The 13723-nt window shown below is 45.3% G+C and overlaps 1 long non-coding RNA gene and 2 other non-coding genes across 3 annotated transcripts; all 3 read left to right on the top strand.

The window, feature by feature from the left end:
• Positions 1-240: 240 nt before the first annotated feature.
• LOC129710378 (uncharacterized) lies at positions 241-12763 on the top strand. Its single transcript, XR_008725670.1, has 3 exons — positions 241-1138; positions 5174-7347; positions 10668-12763. It is a non-coding gene; the product is annotated as an uncharacterized LOC129710378 (long non-coding RNA).
• trnap-ugg (transfer RNA proline (anticodon UGG)) lies at positions 1260-1331 on the top strand. The gene has a single exon. It is a non-coding gene; the product is annotated as a tRNA-Pro (tRNA).
• On the top strand, positions 7470-7541 carry trnap-ugg (transfer RNA proline (anticodon UGG)). The gene has a single exon. It is a non-coding gene; the product is annotated as a tRNA-Pro (tRNA).
• Positions 12764-13723: the final 960 nt, after the last annotated feature.

Raw genomic sequence — 13723 nt, 5'->3', positions numbered from 1 at the left:
ACAGTTCTCGACCTATTCATTCTCTCCAGGGATGTTGCCAGTCCCGCTGAGTTGCTCCAGTATTTTGTGTCTATCTTCGATGTAAACCAGTTCCATTCCAACACATCAAAAAACATCCCAGCCACAGCCAGGCTCATCCTGTGGTGGCCGGTGGAGAAAGTGTTCATCTTAATTTTGTTTCCTCACTTCACAATAAAAGATTGATGAATGCGGTTACAGATAAAGCAACTCTCTCTCTCTCTCTCTCTCTCTCTCTCATCGCCCCACAGTCCTGGGAGCAGGGGGAGGCCATTCAGCCCATCGATTTGATGCTGCTGTCAGCACGATCTTAAAAGCTTTTCACTGTACCTCGGTACACGTGATAATAAACTAAACTGAAACTTCTACCTCAACTCATTGTCAGCAAGATATTTTACTAAAGCTACTTGTCAGCAAGATCTTCCATCTCAGCGCGAGTCTGAAGAAGGGTTTCGGCTCGAAACGCCGCCTATTTTCTTCGCTCCATAGATGCTGCTGCACCCGCTGAGCTTCTCCAGCAACTTTGTGTACCTTCTTCCATCTCAGCACCTTGTCAACAAGATCTTTTACCTCGGGCAGATATTCAACCTCATTTTGTCAGCAAGATTTTCCACCTCACTTTGTCCAAAAGATTTTCTACCTCAACTTATTGTCAAAAAGACCTTCCATTTCAGCTAATTTTCTTGGACTATTCCCACATCCTTTGATTTCCTCACAAATAAAAATCAATGGATTACTGATTGGTCAATTGTACGCTACACTCTATACGCTCGAGACAAAGACACAAGGAACTGTAGATGTTGGATGCACCTGAGTTAAACTTGAAAAAGACACCAAATAAAATTGGTGAATGCAGTAGCCTGTGTGGTTATAAATGAACAGGAGAAGGAAAGACAACTTTCTCTCTTTCACTGCCTGCGATCCATGTAGCACAAGGAGGCCATGCAGCCCATTGGCCCGGTGCTGCAGTCAGCAAGATCTTCTACCTCAGCTCCCTGTCAGCAAGACCTTCCACCTCAGCTAATTTTTTTTGACTATCTCCATATCCTTTGATTCCCTCAAAAACAGAAATCAATGGCATCAAATACAACCAATAATTAAGCCTCCATATCTTTTTCAGGTGAAGAACTGTCAAAAGTATTAATGTGTCATATGTACCAAAGTGGTACAATGGAATGCAAATATCCATTAACCACTCAAAATGAAATGTATTCTCATTGTAGTCTTAACCTATTTATAATGGCTCGTTGGTCTAGGGGTATGATTCTCGCTTTGGGTGCGAGAGGTCCCGGGTTCAAATCCCGGACGAGCCCACTTTTAGGGCGGTCACACAGCGGTAGAGTTGCTGCCTTACAGCAAATGCAGCGCCGGAGCCCCGGGTTCAATCCCAATTATAGGTGCTGTCTGTAGGCAGTTTGCATGTTCTCCCCATGACCTGTGTGGGTTTTCTCCGAGATTCTTCGGTTTCCTCCAAAGACGTACAGGTATGTAGGTTAATTGGATCGTTAAATGTAAAAACTGTCTCTAATGTGTGTAGGATAGTGTTAATGTGCGGGGATCGCTGGTTGGTGCGGACCTGGTGGGCCGCGGGGCCTGTTTCCATGCTATATCTATAAATTCAATCCTTTTCTGAGAATTTTATCTATTTCTTAACTCTACAGAGATTTAAACTCTACAGTCTAAACTCTACTCATTTGATAGAGCCACTGTCCTTGGAACTAGTCCTGCGAGTCTTCACTGCACCCCCTCTGTTAGCAAGGATCTATATTGAATAGGATTGAAAGATACAGCATGAAACACCCTCTTTTGCCCACCGAGTCCACACCAACCATTTTTTCACTCATTCACACTAGTTCTATGTTATCCCACTTTCTCATCCACTTCCTATACATCAGGATCAATTTTACAGAAGTCAATTAACCAACAAACCCTCACATCTTCGGGATGTGGGAGGAAATGGGAACAGCTGGTCACAGGGAGAACGTGCAAACTGCACACAGAGAATATCCAAGTTCAGGATCAAACCCAGATCTCTGTTGCATTGAGGCAGCAGCTCTACCTGCTGAACCCTGTTTTATTCTGATGGGAGGCCAGTTATCAGAAATGTTAACTGGATTTCAATCCACCAATGTTGCTCAACTTCCAGAATATCTGACATTTGACAGGTGCAACTGGTCATAGGCTAAGTAGTTGCTCAAGCAGATTGTAACAGGGTCAAGATCAGCCCAAGTACAAAACTTTGTTGAGGCACACACCATTCTCTCAGCATAACAATGGTCCAAATCGATAGTCATTTTTGGAAAATGTAAACTAATCCTCATATCTCGTAGCTTTGGACAGGTAGGTGTGAAATACTTTCCATATCGATAATGGTAATAAAAGATTGCCGTGAGATTATTAAATTACAATGAAATATAAAATCATAGGATAGTTTAATCAATGACCTAGCCCTGTGGTTTCTCCCACCAGTTCCACATTTATGTCATCTTTAGCCAAAAATTGCGCATCATATTCCACGTGAAATGTGACAGCAACAACTGCTGCCTCTCCAACAGCTGTTAACCTCGCAACAGTCTAAGTTGTCAGACAGCATACCCAGTAGCTGACCCAGACTCTTGACCTTGAAACCTTGAACACATGTGTCAAGGAGCAGGCTCCTACTGCTGAATGCATAGGCCCAAAGTTCGCGCATGTGAATGTACGCCTGCGCCCATGCCAAATGGAGCTCTCAATGATTTCCCTGGAAACCCAGTAATTTGTATAAGTTGCAGCCATTGCCTTAAACTTAGTTTCCAGATTCCAGCATGTGGAGTATTGCATGCAGTTCTGGTCGCCCATTACAGGAAAGATGTGGAGGCTTTGGCGAAGGTGCAGAAGAGGTTTACCAGAATGCCATTCGGATTAGAGCATTTCAGCTACAGGGAGAGGTTGGATAAACTTGAATTGTTTTCTCTGGAATGTCAGAGGTTGAGGGAAGACTTGATAGAGAGGCATAGATAGGGTAGACTCTCAGAACATTTTTTCCCAGGGCAGAAATGTCCAACAATAAGGGCAGAGCTATAAAGTGAGAGGGAGAAAGTTTGATGGAGATGTGCAGGGCAAGTTTTTACTCAGTGGTGGGGACCTGGGACACATTGCCAGGGGTGGTGGTGGAGGCCAATACGGTAATGGCTTTTAGCTAGGCATATGGAACTGCAGGGAATAGAGGGATATTGATCATGTAAAGGTTGATGAGATCAGTTTAACTTGGCATCATATTCAGCACAAACATTGTGAGCCGAAGGGCCTTTTCCTGTGCTGTACTATTCTGTGCTCTTTGTTGATGTGGATAAACACAAATTTCTTCCAAATATGATTGAAACTATCATGTTTAGTCCTATCACGTTTCTTGCTCTTGACATTAACCCCACTGTTCAAAACACTGATTCCATATTTGACCCCAAATTGAGTTCCAGAACACTGATCTAAGCCACTGTTAAGACAATATATTTCCATCTCCATACTTTCCATCTACACTCCTGCCTCACCTATCTGCCACTGAAATCCTCATCTATGTCTTAACATTCTTAACGATGCCAATTTCTCCTCATCAATTCTTTCCTCATATGCAAAACTCTACTGTCCAATCCTAACTCGCATCTATTCCAATTCCAATTCCAATAATTCATTATTATTTTGCGGACCAGTATGGACTTCCAGTTAAGCAATTTTTACCCTTGTTTTCAGTTCTGTCCAGAGACTGGTAAAGTTGTTGCCTCACAGTGCCTGAGACCCAGGTTCGACCTCATTCCCCCTGTGACTGTATGGGTTTCGTTTCGGTGCTCCAGTTTCCTCCCACAACCCAAAGACGTGCGGGCTTGTAGGTTAATTGCCCTCAAGATGGTGGCGCTGCCTTAGCAGCTGCGGCTCGCCTGCAATCTAGCTGTTTTTTCTTTCTTTTTTGTGTTGTTCTTTTGTCCTGTTTAGTTGATTTTTGGTTTATTATGTTGTGAATGTGTGGGGGGGGGGGAGACACGTTTTTTGGTCTCTTCCTTCGGGGGATGCGACTTCTTTTGTCGTATCCCCCGTCTCCCCCTGCGCCGAGGCCTAATGGTGGAGCTGGCGGCCTCGGAGCTCGGTTTGAATCAGCCCATTAGCAGGGCCTTTCACCGCGGCTTAAAATCAGTCACGGGATCTTCCATCGCCCAGCTTCAATATCTAGAGCATCAATCTCCTCGATTCATCAGTTTGACTGCCTGACTGTGGGAGAAGAAGCAAAGAAGAGATAAGACTTTTTTTACCTTCCATCACAGTGAGGAGGCGCCTGGAGGAGAATCACTGTGATGGATGTTTATGTTAAATCTATGTATTTGTGTATTTTGTTGATTTTTATTGTTATGACTGTAAGGTAACAACATTTCATTCAAATTTGTTTTTGAATGACAAATAAAGAATTGAATTCAATTCAATATTAAGCCAATATTATGACCAAAGGCCAAAACACTGAGGTTGTAAGGAGCATCTTAAAAGGTAAGAGAGACAAGATAAATTTAAGACCATTTCAGAGCCCGATCGCTTGACAGTTGAAGACAAACTTCCCAGCTCCGAGGCCAGACCGCCGCTGCCGCTGCACCAGCTCCGATGCCGTGTGGCCGCTGTCGCTGCCCCCGCTCCGAGGCCAGGCCACCGCTGTCGCTGCCGCTATCCCAGCCGCTCCCGCGTCCCAGCCGCTGCCGCCGCCATCCCAGCTCCGATGCCGTGTGGCTGCTGCCGCTGCCCCCGCTCCGAGATCAGGCCGCCGCTGTCGCTGTCCCCGCTCCAAGGTCAGGCCGCCGCTGTCGCTACCGCTGCCGCCGTCCCAGCCGCTGCCGCCGTCCCAGCCGCTGCCGCCGCCATCCCAGCTCCGATGCCGTGTGGCTGCTGCCGCTGCCCCCGCTCCGAGACCAGGCCGCCACTGTCGCTGTCCCCGCTCCGAGACCAGGCCGCCGCTGTCGCTGTCCCCGCTCCGAGGCCAGGCCGCCACTTTTGCTGCTGCTGCCGCCGTCCCAGCCGCTGCCGCTGCCACCGCCGTCCCAGCTCTGATAAACATCCATCACAGTGATTCTCCTCCAGGCGCCTCCTCACTGTGGCGGAAGGTAAAAAAAGTCTTATCTCTTCTTTGCTTCTTCTCCCACAGTCAGGCAGTCAAACTGCTGAATCGAGGAGATTGATGCTCCAGATATTGAAGCTGGGCGATGGAAGATCCCGTGACTGATTTTAAGCCGCGCCGGGTGATGAAAGGCCCTGCGAATGGGCTGATTCAAACCTTGCGATTCGGAATGGATGAAGTTGCTGTTGCCCGAGCTCCTGAAAAATGGGTCGCCAACCAGGGACCTGCGAGCTCCCAATTTTACAGACCGCAGGGCCCGCAGCCGAAGCCTCCGAGGCCTCCGAAAGTCGATTTGCAGCCGCAATTGCAGCACCACCACAGCCTCCGAAAGCCAGCGAGCCCCGCGATGGTCAGTTCACAGGCTCTGCAACTGGAGCCCTCAAGGTCGATTCCAGTTGGAGGCAGCCAGCAACTGGAATGTTAGGTCGCAGCACGAACGGAGATATGGCACGGAAAAAAGTCACATCTCCGTTGAAGAAGGAGATTTTAAAAAGTTTTCCTCACCCCACCCCACCCCCACATGTACACAACTAAAAAATACTATAACATACATCTAACATGAACGATAAGACAAAGAAGGAAGAAATACAGACAGACTGCAGGCGTGCCACATCTGCAGACACAGCGCTGCCACTTGTATATCTTGGCATCATGCTTTATTTGATAACTCTTGTGAAATGCCTTGGTGCATTTTATTATGTAAAAGGCCCAAATAAACAGAGAATTGATGTTATCACAAAGTACAAAATGGGATTGTGTAATTTGTCCACATAATAATATTTACTGACATTTGATAGCACATGGATTCGTACTGGATTAAGACAAAGAATCCGTTTCAAATCATTCTTCTAAAATACGCACAATACACTATTCACACACAAATGCAATTTGTTTCTCAAAAGAGTTCCCTGAGTGTAACAGACAAAATGTGTAGGAAAGAACTGCAGATGCTGGTTTAAATCGAAGATAGGCACAAAATGCTGGAGTAACTCAGCGGTTCAGGCAGCATTTCTGGAGAGAACGCATGGGTGACGTTTCGGGTCGAGTCACTTCTTCAGACTGATGTCAGGGGAGTGGGTGGTACAGAGATAAAATGGAGTCGGAGACAATAAGACTGTTGGAGAACTGGGAACGGAGAGGGAATGGAGAGGGGGAAAAGCGAGGGCAACCTGAAGTTAGAGAAGTCAATGTTCATACTGCTGGTGATAGAGATAGTGAGATCTAGAAACGGTAGGGAGATGTCGGAGATGGTCCAAGTGAATTTAAGTGCAGGATGGAAATTAGTTGTGAGGTTAATGAAGTCAGTGAGTTCTGCATGGGTGCAGGAAGTAGCATTGATGCAATCGTCAATCCCTTAACAACTTCTCCTTCGACTCCTCCCACTTCCTCTAAATCCAAGGCATAGGTAAGGGCACTCGCATGAGCCCCAGCGATGCCGGAAGTGGCGGCGCTGTTAACAGCTGCGGCTCGCCTGCAGTCCGCCTGTCTTTACTTTTTTCTTAAGAAAAGATCTTAAAAGCTTTTCACTGTACCTCGGTACACGTGATAAGAAACTAAACTGAAACTTCTACCTCAACTCATTGTCAGCAAGATATTTTACTAAAGCTACTTGTCAGCAAGATCTTCCATCTCAGCACCTTGTCAACAAGATCTTTTACCTCAGGCAGATATTCAACCTCATTTTGTCAGCAAGATTTTCCACCTCACTTTGTCCGAAAGATTTTCTACCTCAACTTATTGTCAAAAAGACCTTCCATTTCAGCTAATTTTCTTGGACTATTCCCACATCCTTTGATTTCCTCACAAATAAAAATCAATGGATTACTGATTGGTCAATTGTATGCTACACTCTATACGCTAGAGACAAAGACACAAGGAACTGTAGATGTTGGATGCACCTGAGTTAAACTTGAAAAAGACACCAAAATAAATTGGTGAATGCAGTAGCCTGTGTGGTTATAAATGAACAGGAGAGGGAAAGACAACTTTCTCTCTTTCACTGCCTGCGATCCATTTAGCAAGAGGAGGCCATTCAGCCCATTGGCTCGGTGCTGCAGTCAGCAAGATCTTCTACCTCAGCTCCCTGTCAGCAAGACCTCAGCTAATTTTTTTGGACTATCTCCATATCCTTTGATTCCCTCAAAAACAGAAATCAATGGCATCAAATACAACCAATAATTAAGCCTCCATATCTTTTTCAGGTGAAGAACTGTCAAAAGTATTAATGTGTCATACGTACCAAAGTGGTACAATGGAATGCAAATATCCATTAACCACTCAAAAGCGAAATGTATTCTCATTGTAGTCTTAAAATATTTATAATGGCTCGTTGGTCTAGGGGTATGATTCTCGCTTTGGGTGCGAGAGGTCCCGGGTTCAAATCCCGGACGAGCCCACTTTTAGGGCGGTCACACAGCGGTAGAGTTGCTGCCTTACAGCAAATGCAGCGCCGGAGCCCCGGGTTCAATCCCAATTATAGGTGCTGTCTGTAGGCAGTTTGCATGTTCTCCCCATGACCTGTGTGGGTTTTCTCCGAGATTCTTCGGTTTCCTCCAAAGACGTACAGGTATGTAGGTTAATTGGATCGGTAAATGTAAAAACTGTCTCTAATGTGTGTAGGATAGTGTTAATGTGCGAGGATCGCTGGTTGACGCGGACCCGGTGGGCCGCGGGGCCTGTTTCCGTGCTATATCTATAAATTCAATCCTTTTCTGAGAATTTTATCTATTTCTTAACTCTACAGAGATTTAAACTCTACAGTCTAAACTCTACTCATTTGATAGAGCCACTGTCCTTGGAACTAGTCCTGCGAGTCTTCACTGCACCCCCTCTGTTAGCAAGGATCTATATTGAATAGGATTGAAAGATACAGCATGAAACACCCTCTTTTGCCCACCGAGTCCACACCAACCATTTTTTCACTCATTCACACTAGTTCTATGTTATCCCACTTTCTCATCCACTTCCTATACATCAGGATCAATTTTACAGAAGTCAATTAACCAACAAACCCTCACATCTTCGGGATGTGGGAGGAAACGGGAACAGCTGGTCACAGGGAGAATGTGCAAACTGCACACAGAGAATATCCAAGTTCAGGATCAAACACAGGTCTCTGTTGCAGTGAGGCAGCAGCTCTACCTGCTGAACCCTGTTTTATTCTGATGGGAGGCCAGTTATCTGAAATGTTGACTGGACTTCAATCCACCAATGTTGCTCAACTTCCAGAATATCTGACATTTGACAGGTGCAACTGGTCATAGGCTAAGTAGTTGCTCAAGCAGATTGTAACAGGGTCAAGATCAGTCCAAGTACAAAACTTTGTTGAGGCACACACCATTCTCTCAGCATAACAATGGTCCAAATCGAAAGTCATTTTTTGGAAAATGTAAACTAATCCTCACATCTCGTAGCTTTGGACAAGTAGGTGTGAAATACTTTCAATATCAATAATGGTAATAAAAGATTGCCGTGAGATTATTAAATTACAATGAAATATAAAATCATAGGATAGTTTAATCAATGACCTAGCCCTGTGGTTTCTCCCACCAGTTCCACATTTATGTCACCTTTAGCCAAAAATTGCGCATCATATTCCACGTGAAATGTGACAGCAACAACTGCTGCCTCTCCAACAGCTGTTAACCTTGCAACAGTCTAAGTTGTCAGACAGCATACCCAGTAGCTGACCTAGACGCTTGACCTTGAAACCTTGAACACATGTGTCAAGGAGCAGGCTCCTACTGCTGAATGCATAGGCCCAAAGTTCGCGCATGTGAATGTACGCCTGCGCCCATGCCAAATGGAGCTCTCAATGATTTCCCTGGAAACCCAGTAATTTGTATAAGTTGCAGCCATTGCCTTAAACTTAGTTTCCAGATTCCAGCATGTGGAGTATTGCATGCAGTTCTGGTCGCCCATTACAGGAAAGATGTGGAGGCTTTGGAGAAGGTGCAGAAGAGGTTTACCAGAATGTCATTTGGATTAGAATGTTTCAGCTACAGGGAGAGGTTGGATAAACTTGGATTGTTTTCTCTGGAATGTCAGAGGATGAGGGAAGACTTGATAGAGAGGCATAGATAGAGTAGACTCTCAGAACATTTTTTTCCCAGGGCAGAAATGTCCAACAATAAGGGCATAGCTATAAAGTGAGAGGGAGAAAGTTTGATGGAGATGTGCAGGGCAAGTTTTTACTCAGTGGTGGGGACCTGGGACACATTGCCAGGGGTGGTGGTGGAGGCCAATACGGTAATGGCTTTTAGCTAGGCATATGGAACTGCAGGGAATAGAGGGATATTGATCATGTAAAGGTTGATGAGATCAGTTTAACTTGGCATCATATTCAGCACAAACATTGTGAGCCGAAGGGCCTTTTCCTGTGCTGTACTATTCTGTGCTCTATGTTGATGTGGATAAACACAAATTTCTTCCAAATATGATTGAAACTAACATGTTTAGTCCTATCACGTTTCTTGCTCTTGATATTAACGCCACTGTTCAAAACACTGATTCCATATTTGACCCCAAATTGAGTTCCAGAACACTGATCTAAGCCACTGTTAAGACAATATATTTCCATCTCCATACTTTCCATCTACACTCCTGCCTCACCTATCTGCCACTGAAATCCTCATCTATGTCTTAACATTCTTAACGATGCCAATTTCTCCTCATCAATTCTTTCCTCATATGCAAAACTCTACTGTCCAATCCTAACTCGCATCTATTCCAATTCATTATTATTTTGCTGACCAGTATGGACTTCCAGTTAAGCAATTTTTCCCCTTGTTTTCAGTTCTGTCCAGATACTGGTAAAGTTGCCGCCTCACAGCGCCTCATTCCCCCTGTGACTGTATGGGTTTCCTTTGGGTGCTCCAGTTTCCTCCCACAACCCAAAGACGTGTGGGTTTGTAGGTTAATTGTCCTCTGTAAATTGCCCCCAGTGTGTAGGGAGTGAATGCAAAAGTGAGATAACATAGAACTAGTGTGAACAGGTGATCGATGGTTGGTATGGACTCGGAGGGCTGAAGGGCCTGTTTCCATACTGTATCTATAAACTAAACTAGCCTTTCTATCGATCTATAATCTCATATTGTTGTTCAATGCTTTGACAAATGTACCCTCTTTAATTTCTGTTTATTTTTAAGCATACCTAAATGTATTTAATCTTCCACAGGCAAGTTTGTCTTCAACTGCCAAGCGATCAGGCTCTGAAATGGTCTTAAATTTATCTTGTCTCTCTTACCTTTTAAGATGCTCCTTACAACCTCAGTGTTTTGGCCTTTGGTCATAATATTGGCTTAATATTGAATTGAATTGAATTGAATTCTTTATTTGTCATTCAAAAACAAATTTGAATGAAATGTTGTTACCTTACAGTCATAACAATAAAAAGCAGCAAAATACACAAATACATAGATTTAACATAAACATCCATCACAGTGATTCTCCTCCAGGCGCCTCCTCACTGTGACGGAAGGTAAAAAAAAGTCTTATCTCTTCTTTGCTTCTTCTCCCACAGTCAGGCAGTCAAACTGCTGAATCGAGGAGATTGATGCTCCCGATATTGAAGCCCCCGCTGGGCGATGGAAGATCCCGTGACTGATTTTAAGCCGCGCCGGGCGATGAAAGGCCCTGCGAATGGGCTGATTCAAACCTTGCGATTCGGGGTGGACGAAGTTGCTGTTGCCCGAGCTCCTGAAAAATGGGTCGCCAACCAGGGACCTGCGAGCTCCCAATTTTACAGACCGCAGGGCCCGCAGCCGAAGCCTCCGAGGCCTCCGAAAGTCGAGTCGCAGCCGCAATTGCAGCACCACCACAGCCTCCGAAAGCCAGCGAGCCCCGCGATGGTCAGTTCACAGGCTCTGCGACTGGAGCCCTCAAGGTCGATTCCAGTTGGAGGCAGCCAGCAACTCGAATGTTAGGCCGCAGCGCGAACGGAGATGTGGCACGGAAAAAAGTCACATCTCCGTTGAAGAAGGAAATTTAAAAAAGTTTTCCCCACCCCCCACATGTACACAACTAAAAATATACTATAACATACATCTAACATGAACGATAAGACAAAGAAGGAAGAAATACAGACAGACTGCAGGCGTGCCACATCTGCAGACACAGCGCTGCCACTTGTATATCTTGGCATCATGCTTTATTTGATAACTCTCGTGAAATGCCTTGGTGCATTTTATTATGTAAAAGGCCCAAATAACCAGAGAATTGATGTTATCACAAAGTACAAAATGGGATTGTGTAATTTGTCCACATAATAACAATATTTATTGACATTTGATAGCACATGGATTCGTACTGGATTAAGACAAAGAATCCGTTTCAAATCATTCTTCTAAAATACACACAATACAGTATTCACACACAAATGCAATTTGTTTCTCAAAAGAGTTCCCTGAGTGTAACAGACAAAATGTGTAGGAAAGAACTGCAGATGCTGGTTTAAATCGAAGATAGGCACAAAATGCTGGAGTAACTCAGCGGTTCAGGCAGCATTTCTGGAGAGAACGCATGGGTGACGTTTCGGGTCGAGTCACTTCTTCAGACTGATGTCAGGGGAGTGGGTGGTACAGAGATAAAATGGAGTCGGAGACAATAAGACTGTTGGAGAACTGGGAACGTAGAGGGGATGGAGAGGGGAAAAGCGAGGGCAACCTGAAGTTAGAGAAGTCAATGTTCATACCGCTGGTGATAGAGATAGTGAGATCTAGAAATGGTAGGGAGATATCGGAGAAGGTCCAAGTGAATTTAAGTGCAGGATGGAAATTAGTTGTGAGGTTAATGAAGTCAGTGAGTTCTGCATGGGTGCAGGAAGTAGCATTGATGCAATCGTCAATCCCTTAACAACTTCTCCTTCGACTCCTCCCATTTCCTCTAAATCCAAGGCATAGGTAAGGGCACTCACATGAGCCCCAGCTATGCCTGCCCTTTTGTTGGGTACGTCAAACAATCACTGTTCCAGGTGTACACTGGCCCAAACCCGGAACTCTACCTCCTCTACATTGATGACTGCGCCCATGCAGAACTCACTGACTTCATAAACCTAATGACTAATTTACATCCTGCACTCAAATTCACTTGGACCATCTCCGACATCTCCCTACCATTTCTAGATCTCACCGTCTCCATCACAGGAGACAGACTATTACCCGACATCTACTACAAACCCACTGACTCCCATGGCTATCTAGACTACATTTCTTCCCATCCTGCTTCCTGTAAAGACTCTATCCTAATTCCTCCGTCTACACCGCATCTGTGCCCAAGATGAGGTGTTCCATACCAGGTCATCGGAGATGTCCTCATCCTTTAGGGAATGGATGTTCCCCTCTTCTATTGTGGATGAAGCTCTCACTAGGGTCTCCTCGATATCCACAGCTCTGCTCTTGCTCCCCCTCCCCCCCAATCATTACAAGCACAGTCCCCCTTGTCCTCACCTTCCTACCCCATCAACTGTCGCATATTCCTCCAACATTTTCGCCACCTTCAACAGGATCCCACCACTAGCCACATCTTCCCATCTCCACCCCTTTCCGCTTTCCACAGAAACTATTCCCTCCGCAACTCCCTGGTCAACTCGGCCCTTCCCACCTAAACCACCCCTCCCCATGTACTTTCCCCTGCAACCGCAGATGATGCAACACGTGTCCCTATACCTCCCCCTCGACTCCGTCCAAGGATCCAAACAGTCTTTTCAGGTGAGGCAGAGGTTCTCTTGCACCTCATACAACCTAATTCTATTGTATCCGCTGCTCCCAGTGTTGACTCCTGTACATCGGTGAGACCAAGCACAGGCAGGGCGATCATTTCGCTGAACGCCTACGCTCAGTCCACCTAAACCCACCTGATCTCCCGGTTGCTCAGCACTTTAACTCCTCCTCCCATTCCCACACTGACCTTTCTATCCTTGGAAAATTGGAGGAACAGCACCTCATATTTCTCTTGGGTATCTTACACCCCAGCGGTATGAACATTGACTTCTCTAACTCCAAGTAGCCCTTGCTTTCCCTCTCTCTCCATCCCCTCCTCCTTCCCAGTTCTCCCACCAGTCTTACTGTCTCTGACTACATTTTATATCTGTACCATCCACTCCCCTGACATCAGTCTGAAGAAGGGTCTCGACCTGAAACGTCACCCATTCCTTCTCTCCAGAGATGCTGCCTGTCCCGCTGAGTTGCTCCAGCATTTTGTGCCTATCCCTGAGTTTAACCATCCTCATAGCTAACTCTTAATCAGAATGTGTATGAGGAAATACTTAGTGGCAGATGTAATGTGTAGGAAGGAACTGCAGATGATCTTCCATAATCTGATCGTTCACTTGCAGCTGGCTATGACTGGAAAATCTGTGGAACATTGAAAATGTTTCTATATCTAAACCACCAAAGAAGATGAGAAACAAGCTTCCAACTGGGTTCCTAGCAATACCTGTTGTCATTCCAAATCCACTGGAAGTGCCATTTAGCCAGTTCCAAACACAGCACAGCAGATTACTGCCAATTGATTCACATATTGCAGAACAGCCTCTTTAGACATATTTTGCTGAAGAAAATTAGATTTAGTTTTGTTTAG

The sequence above is a fragment of the Leucoraja erinacea genome, chromosome 27, assembly GCF_028641065.1.
Source record: "Leucoraja erinacea ecotype New England chromosome 27, Leri_hhj_1, whole genome shotgun sequence".
Lineage (NCBI taxonomy): Eukaryota > Metazoa > Chordata > Chondrichthyes > Rajiformes > Rajidae > Leucoraja > Leucoraja erinaceus.
Note: the sequence above shows the minus strand (reverse complement) of the source record. Positions and strands in the feature narration are given on the sequence as shown.